Below are 9,589 nucleotides of genomic sequence, written 5' to 3' on the forward strand. Positions count from 1 at the left end.
GTCTGTCTGCAATGATGTCTGTCTGTCTGTCTGCAATGATGTCTGTCTGTCTGCCTGCACTGCTGTCTGTCTGTCTTCCTCTTGTGCTCTCTCAACTGTGTATTCCTACTTCCAACCCTCTGTATCTCTCTGTATCTCTCTGTATCTCTTTGGCCTCCTTTCTTTCTTCCTCTGCCCTGCTATCTCTTCTCTCTATCATGTTCTCCTGGACTCCCTCTTTGCCTCCACCCTCCCCCTCTCTCTCTCTCTCTCTCTTTCTCTCTCTCTCCACCCTCCCCTCTCAGTCTCCTCCCCCTTTCCCTTGCGTGCCATCTTCTTCTTGCATTTCCTCTCCTCTTCCTCGCTCCTCTTACACTCTCCTCTTCCTCTCTCCTCTCTTGATACATGTCGATTTTACTTTGTTATTTTCTGCCTCTGTCTGACTGACTGTTAACAAGAAATTTGTGGAGTGGTTGAAAAACGAGTTTTAATGACTCCGACCTAAGTGTATGTAAACTTCCGACTTCAACTGTATATATATATACAGTATATTACAGTAGAGAGAGAGCGAGAGCAAGAGAGAGAGAGCAATTAAAAGAGTGACAGCTTGTTTACTGGGAGGTGCTAGTGTTTAATCATCGACTTCAAATCCCAGAGGAAATTATTGCTATCAAACCCACAACACGGGGAGCTTTTGACAGATGCCTTGCTGCCCTTACTTAGAAAATACATTTGGAAATATACAGTATTGCAGAGGGTACTTTTTGCAAGTCATCTATAGGCTGCTGCTTGAGAAAGAAAACATTTGCATTGTAAATTATAATTTACTGTCACGACTGTCGGTGAGATGCGGTAAAAGAAGTCAGGCGCAGGACACAGAACTCTCGGACACGTACTTTAATCCGATAAGGATCCAAAAGAACACAGAAATAACTCCACGCAGGGAGGAAATAACCCGCTCACTAAAATGACAACCGTGAAGGGAAAAACAATCACACACAATGTCCTGATGAGAGACAGGGGTAATATAAGGGAAACAATTCAACATAATGACGAACAGGTGTAAACAATACAGACAAAACTAAACAAACACCGATAACATCGAACGGCAGTAGCTAGTACTCCGGGGACGACGAACGCCGAAGCCTGCCCGAGCAAGGAGGAGGAGCAGCCTCGGCAGAATCCGTGACATTTACCTTCCTTTTTCATATCCCCACTGTGACTGGAATCCACAACTTTTTCCCCCACAGTGAAATTAATTGAAGGGGAAGGAGAACAACAGCAATGAAAGACAACAACAAATTCTGAACCTACACATCGATGCATAACTGACCAAATTATGAAAGACAAGCATTGTAATTTTGAATTCTGTATAGTGAGTGTGGAAGAGGTGAAAAAAATATTGTTGTCTATCAACAATGACAATCCACCTGGGTCTGACAACTTGGATGGAAAATTACTGAGGATGATGGTGGACGATATTGCCACTCTTATTTGCCATCTCTTTAATCTAAGCCTATACGGGAAAGTGTGTGCCCTCAGGCCTGGAGGGAAGCAAAAGTAATTCCGCTACCAAAGAATAGCAAATCACCCTTTACTGGCTCAAACAGTTGACCAATCAGCCTGTTACCAACCCTTAGTAAAGATACAATGCCATTTCACAGTAAACAAATTAAAAACAGATTTTCAGCACACATAGGGAAGGGGATTCAACATGTACGGACGGCACTTACACAAATGGCTGAGAGAAATGTATAATGTGGTCCTCTGTAGCTCAGCTGGTAGAGCACGGCACTTGTAATGCCAGGGTAGTGGGTTCGATCCCCGGGACCACCCATACACAAAATAATGTATGCACGCATGACTGTAAGTTGCTTTGGATAAAAGCGTCTGCTAAATGGCTTATTATTTATAATAAAAATATTGTGGGGGCTGTTTTGTTAGACTTCAGTGCAGCTTTTAACATTATCGATCAATTATCTGCTGCTGGAAAAACGTATGCGTTCTGGCTTTACATCCGTGCCCTGCTATATTGTGAATCGAGAGTTACCAGTCTAACAGAACACAGACGGTGTTCATTAATGGAAGCCTCTCCCAACATAATCCAGGTATAGTCAGGCATTCCCCAGGGCAGCTGTCTAGGGCCCTTACTTTTTTCAATCTTGACTAACAACATGCCACTGGCTCTGAGTAAAGGCTGTGTGTCTATGTATGCTGATGACTCAACACTATACACATCAGCTATCACAGCAAGTGAAATCACTGCAACACTTAACAAAGAGCTGCAGTCAGTTTCAGAATGGGTGGTAAGAAATACATTAGTCCAAAATATTTCAAACAACTACAAGCATTGTATTTGGGACAAATCATTCACTAAACTCTAAACCTCAACTAAATCTTGTAATGAATAATATGGAAATTGAGAAAGTTGAGGAGACTAAACTGCTAGGAGTAACCCTGGATTGTAAACTGTCATGGTCAAAACATATTAATGCAACAGCAGCTAAGATGGGGAGAAGTCTGTCCATAATAAAGCACTGTTGTCATGACTCCCTCCTTGTTCGGGCAGGCGTCGCCGTTCGTCGTCACCAGCTGACTAGCCACTGCCGCTCCATTATTCATCATTCCATTTGTCTTGTCTTGTTGATCACACACACCTGGTTCTTATCACCTCATTAGTCCGTGTATAAGTGTTCCCTCTGCCCCCCTTGTCCTTGTGGGTGATTGATTGTTCGTGAGAGTAGTGTAGCTCGGTGGCGCTACTCGTACCTTGTTATTGCCGGGGTAGATATTTCCCCTGTGCTTGTTATTGTTGGAGCTACCGTTACCTTGTATTGCCAGGGTAGATTTTCCCCTGTGCCTGTTTCGTTTGTCGCTATCCAGCGCTATTTGCGTACGACGGAATAAACTCTGCATTCGGTGATTACCCTCCTGCGCCTGACTCCTTCTATCACACTCATCACAGCTGCTCTACCTTCTTAACAGCACTATCAACAAGGCAGGTCCTACAGGCCCTAGTTTTGTGCACTTGGACTACTGTTCAGTCGTGTGGTCAGGTGCCACAAAGAGGGAGTTAGGAAAATTACAATTGGCCCAGATGAGGGAAGCACGGCTGGCCCTTAAATGTACACGGAGAGCTGACATTAATAATATGCATATCAATCTCTCCTGGCTCAAAGTAGAGGAGAGATTGACTTCATCAGTACTTGTATTTGTGAGAGGTATTGACATGTTGAATGCACCGAGCTGTCTGTTTAAACTACTAGCACACTGCTCAGACACCCATGCATACCCCACAAGACATGCCACCAGAGGTCTCTTCATAGTCCCCAAGTCCAGAACAAACTATTGGAGGCGCACAGTACTACATAGAGCCATGACTAAATGGAACTCTATTCCACATCAAGTAACTCAAGCAAGCAGTAGAATCAGATTTAAAAAACAGATAGAAATACACATTATGGAACAGCGGGGACTGTGAAGAGACACACACACAGGCACAGACACGTGCATACACACACGATAACATACGCACTATCCACACATGTACACATGGATTTTGTATTGTAGATATGTGGTAGTAAAGTATTTAATGTGTTGTGAAATCTGTTGTGAAATGTAATGTAATTTAAAATTTTAGAATTCCCTTAATTTTGCTGGACCCCAGGAAGAATAGCCTCTGCCAAAAACATTAACCATCAACTGTTTAATTTACACAGTTTAAAGGTAAACTCAGTGATATGATGTAATCAAGTGATATGATGTAGTCAATACAGTGGGCCAACTTCCTGCTTATGGACATCTACAACAACAGAATTCCATTCTGTCACAACCATTGGATCATTACAAATGACGCCCTCACTCGTTCGTTCATGTTATATCATTGTTATGAATAGGAACTACACTATCAACCTGAACACTTACGCTCCGAACAAAAAACGTGTTTGACATGAGCTAAGTGTAACTATGCAGCTCTTGGTCTGACCTTTGACCTGTGTCCTTGTATACTGTTTCCCATGTTCTTTGTGGGTATCTATCTTCTGGTGTTATGTAGTACCAATGTGTGTCCCACATGGCACCCTATTCCCTATATTATGTACTACATTTGTAGTACACTAGGGAATAGGGTGCCATTTGGGACACTGCGTAAGTGTCCCATTTTCGTACACGAACCTACACATGCAGCAAACAGCCAATAACATTACTCATGCTTGCTTTCCTTTGTCTTTGTTTGAGACCTTTGTCACAGAGGTAAGGCGATCCCTGTGCATACATATAGCGTAACGTAAGGGAATATAGACAACAAAGGTCAAGGGATTACAGGTAGAGACAAGTTAGCCAACGACCACCTCAACAACCACCAACTGATACTAATTAGTTTTTTGTTTTTTTTGTTAAGTTTTATAATATAACATACAGTATATACCGTTTTATATATTGTATCATATTACATTAAAGAGCATGCCTTTGCAAAACGGTCACAAAATGATATAGCCTATATAGACCGTTTCCCTAACGGGATAAGAGTATAATATCTTTCTTCTTAGTGTATTTTTCTCCTTACCATACTGCATCTTTCTCCTTACTGTAATTACTGTACATGAGTGTCTATCTTTCTCCTTACTGTAATTACTGTACATGAGTGTCTATCTTTCTCCTTACTGTAATTAATGTACATGAGTGTCTATCTTTCTCCTTACTGTAATTACTGTACATGAGTGTCTATCTTTCTCCTTACTGTAATTACTGTACATGAGTGTCTATCTTTCTCCTTACTGTAATTACTGTGCATGAGTGTCTATCTTTCTCCTTACTGTAATTACTGTACATGAGTGTCTATCTTTCTCCTTACTGTAATTACTGTACATGAGTGTCTATCTTTCTCCTTACTGTAATTACTGTACATGAGTGTCTATCTTTGCCAGATACATTTCACCTGCTCTTATCTAACCATGGAGGAGTAATAGTGAGTTACACTTCAGTGAAAGATGGATGCAGTTGGATACAGGGGTAGCAAATACCCTTTTTGAATGTTGTTGGGTGGAAACAGTCAAATTACATATTTTCCACCTAGCCTAGGTGCAAGGAACTATAGACAAATAAAGTGTATCCCCGCAATTTATTTTTTTAAATATACTGCACAAAAATATAAACGCAACATGTAAAGTGTTGGTCCCATGTTTCATGAACTGAAATAAAAAGCTTATTTCACTAAAATGTTGTGCACAAATTTGTTTCTATCCCTGTTAGTGAGCATTTCTCCTTTGCCAAGATAATCCATCCACATGATGGTTTGGCATATCAAGAAGCTGATTAAACAGCACGATCATTACAGAGGTGCACCTTGTGCTGGGGAATGTCCACCAGAGCTGTTGCCAGATAATTAAATGTTAATTTCTCTACCATAAGCCGCCTCCAACATTGTTTTAGAGAATTTGGCAGTATGTCCAACCGGCCTTACCACAGCAGACCATGTGTAACCACACCAGTCAAGGTATATTTTTGTTCCATATATATTTGTAGTAAAGTGGTGAGAAGAGCCCTGGGCTAGTATCCAGGGCTGGGGAGTGGGACACCAGCTACTTTAAGCTGAAAGTCATGAAACCAAATTCTGGTTCTGACCCATGGAAGAAAATATCTGATTCAATTGTAGAGATTTTCAAATCTTCATGCAACAAGAGCAAAAAAACTCAAATGTTTTCTATTAGGCCATCGTCAGAGTGTGTGATAGTGTTAGTTTCTCTAGGAAACTCAGTTAGAGTTCAATAAGATAAAGGAAAGGAAAACATGGTGATAGATAGTTCAATCTTTTTCCACAGTTGAACATGTTTGAGTAGCCTAGTAGCCTAGTAACCTAGTAACCTAGGTTACACGATGTCAGTCTATGTATAATATATATTGTGACCCGCAGACATAGCTTAGTGGTTAAGAGCGTTGTGCCAGTAACCGAAAGGTCGCTGGTTCTAATCCCCGAGCCGACTAGGTGAAAAATCTGCCGATGTGCCCTTGAGCAAGGCACTTAACCCTAATTGCTCCTGTAAGTCGCTCTGGATAAGAGCATCTGCTAAATGACTAAAATGTATATTAAATACATTGTTTTATTTGCTTGGCCAGTAATAGAATAATGAGGCACTGTGAGGAATTGTAGTTTCCAGGCTCCATGTTCTGAAAGGACAGCACTTTTCAAAACAACATTTTGGCAGCCAGAGTATGAACGCATAGCCTTGCCTGTGATGTGCTGTTTGTTAAACATAATCAATAATTCAGCTTGTTAACGGCTCTCCTTTCCTGGTGAACATGCTCATTTACTCACACACGCATGAACGAACGAGTGGCCAGCTTTTGAGGGACCTGGAAGATTAAATTTAGCAACAGGCGATGGACCGATAGCCTCGACCCCATTCCAGAGCCATTCAGGACAGTGGAGGCTGGTGGGAGGAGCTATAGGAGGACAGGGTCATTGTAATGTATGGAATGGAATAAATGGAATGGTATCAAACACATAAAAGATATGGAAACCACATGTATGACTCTGTTCCATTTATTCCATTCCAGTCATTACAATGAGCCCGACGTCCTATAGCACCTCCCACCAGGCTGGCAAAGAGACCAATAGTAAGGCCCTCCTTTCGGTCCAGTTCTTTTCTACCCCGCATTTTGATCATCACGCCATGTGTGAACTAATTGTCATGTGCGCATACCATAATAATCTAAAGCAATTATCCAATTAGTCCAAAATAAATTCTCAAGCATGTGACTTCAAATGATTTCCTAATTCCTATTATTTTTCTATATTCCTCCATGGTTGGTTTCATTGACTCTCCCCTTTAAAGCTGCAATATGTAACTTTTGGGGCGACCCGAACAAATTCACATAGAACTATGTGTTATAGATCTGTCATTGAAAGCAAGTCTAAGAAGTGGTAGATCTGTTCTATGTGCGCTATTTCTATGCTTCCCGTTCTTAAGTTTAGTTTTAGCATCTTTTACTTTCAATTTTGTACACCAACTTCAAACAGATGAAAAAACAATATTTTTGGTTATGGAAAATATATTTCAAAGCGGTTTAGATGGTTAAACGATTCTCTACTCTATACTTGCTTGTTTTGTCACATAAACTGAAATTAGGCAAACTATTAGAATTTTAGCAACCAGGAAATGGCAGAGCGATTTCCGCATAGAGCATTTTTAACTGCCCCCAATTGACCCATTTTTATCTATAAATTCTGAGTCCATTGGAGAGGATCAGCTTGAGTAAAGTGAGGTGTAGAATCACTGATCTACAAATAGTATTTCTCTCCCAAATAATAGGTTTTGTGCAATCAAGATTCGCAGAGCTACGCCTCCAGTCTCAGGCGATATCCCTGCCAATCCCACCTGCACAACCAGACAGTGATAGATTGATTGGAGACAGCTTGTATCATTTACAGATCATTTCCAAGGATTTTCTACCAGCAGCGATGCGAGATGTTGCTAGAAATACTGGTAAAAGCACAATACCTCCATTTCCGGACCAAAAGGCAGGGCCCTAGATAAGCAATAGAACCCTTCACATACTGACTCACTCACATCCATTTATTATTATTATTTATTTATTATTATTTATTGTCCATTGCTTCCTCCTGATTTCGGCTCACACCCAGGATCTCTGCCTTGCTAGGACACGTGACCACCCTCCAGTCACGCCATGCGAAAAGCTAGCTAGTCAGCGGCGCAAGTGGGGATACATCCACATCTGCTACACCTCAAACTGCATTTACACAGGCTGCCCAATTCTGATATGTTTTCCACTAGATCTTTTCACATCAGCTCTTTTTCAGAGCTGATCTGATTGGTCAAAAGACCGATTAGTGAACGATCATAATTGAGCTGCCTGTGTAAACGCAGCCATACAAATCGACCCATTCGCAAACCCAAACTCACATGTGCCGGAGTCTGGCACAATGGTAACTCTCCCAACCACACGTACCCTCATGGCGACAGGGGGTTTGTCCTATCAGCAATAGTTTTCATCAGAAGACAAATGTGTACAAATGTAGCCACTGTTTCCAGCAATCAGAAAAATACACACAATTCAAAATCATGTACAATTTAGGATTTTTTTTTACATCAAACTCAGCCTATATTATTTAACATGACACAATGGAACTTTGGTTTTTGAACATTAATGTCCCTCTACAGTGCTGGTTTAGGCCTTGAAGATCATATGATATGCACTTTTATTTCACTAACTTGTCAAACAAGTATGACTTCTTTGATGTACCTTAGCCTATGACATTAGTGTCTTGTCTGTGGAAATCACCAGAAAATGCTTGAGCTTTCTTGAGAGAAATTATAATATCTGTGTAAACCAGTCCAAGGAAGCTAGTACGGTAAGACTTATTTTCATACATTTGATTACTCTCTAATGTACATTAGATTCATGAATGTCTCTTCAGTTAATTTGGGTTGTGTGCCAAACACAGTACCAAACTCAACCATTCCCAGTTTCTTACTGTAATCGTTGGAATCCATGCAAAAGCTTCAACGGCCATTATTTTCCTGATCAAACAAATTCAAACAAGAAGTGAAAGAACACAAAATACACTGAGTGTTACAAAACATTAGGAACACCTTCCTAATATTGCGTTGCGCCACCTTTTGCCCTCAGAACAGCCTCAATTCGTCGGGGCATGGACTCTACAAGGTGTCGAAAGCGTTCCACAGGGATGCTGGCCCATGTTGACTCCAACGCTTCCCACAGTTGTGTCAAGTTGGCTGGATGTCCTTTGGGTGGTGGACCATTGTTAATACGCAGTGGAAACTGTTGAGTGTGAAAAACCCAGCAGCGGTGCAGTTCTTGACACACTCAAACCAGTGCGCCTGGCACCTACCTCCATACCCCGTTCAAAGGCAATTCAATATTTGGTCTTGCCCATTCACCCTCTGAATGGTACACATACACAATCCATGTCTCAATTATTTTAAGGCTTAAAAATCCTTCTTTAACCTGTCTCTTCCCCTTCATCTACACCGATTGAAGTGACATAAATAAGAGATCAAAACTTTCACCTGGATTCACCTGGTCAGTCTATGTAATGGAAAGAGCAGGTGTTGTTAATGTTTTGTACACTCAGTGCCATTCATACAAAAGAAGATCTAAAAGGAAGACCACACAATGTCTCTTTGTTTCTTGACAATACAATGTGCAGTGTTACAAGACATGTCTGCCTGTGGAATCAAAGACCAACTGTTTTAGGATGTCAATCATTCTAAGGCAACTACACTATAGCCACTCTCACAAGGAAACATTTTAAAACCAATATGAAAGGTAACAATGAACAAGAGTTGTCATCAGACCATCTTAGAAAAAAGGGCTCCAAAAGGGTTATTCAGCTGTCCCCATAGGAGAACCCTTTTGGGTTCCATGTAGAACCCTCTGTGAAAAGTATTCTACATGGAACCCAAAAGGGTTCTAGATATAACCTTTTTGTCTAAGAATGTATGCTAGATGATAACACATTTAATGTGAATATTTATTGGAATAAGGGACGTGAAAGGAGTAGAGGCTGGGGTGTATTATTGAAGTAAAAATAATTTCAGCTCTAAAAGTGTTATTCCAAGTTTTGTTG

The sequence above is a fragment of the Coregonus lavaretus genome (assembly GCF_964263955.1).
Source record: "Coregonus lavaretus genome assembly, chromosome: 33".
NCBI classification, from domain to species: Eukaryota; Metazoa; Chordata; class Actinopteri; order Salmoniformes; family Salmonidae; genus Coregonus; species Coregonus lavaretus.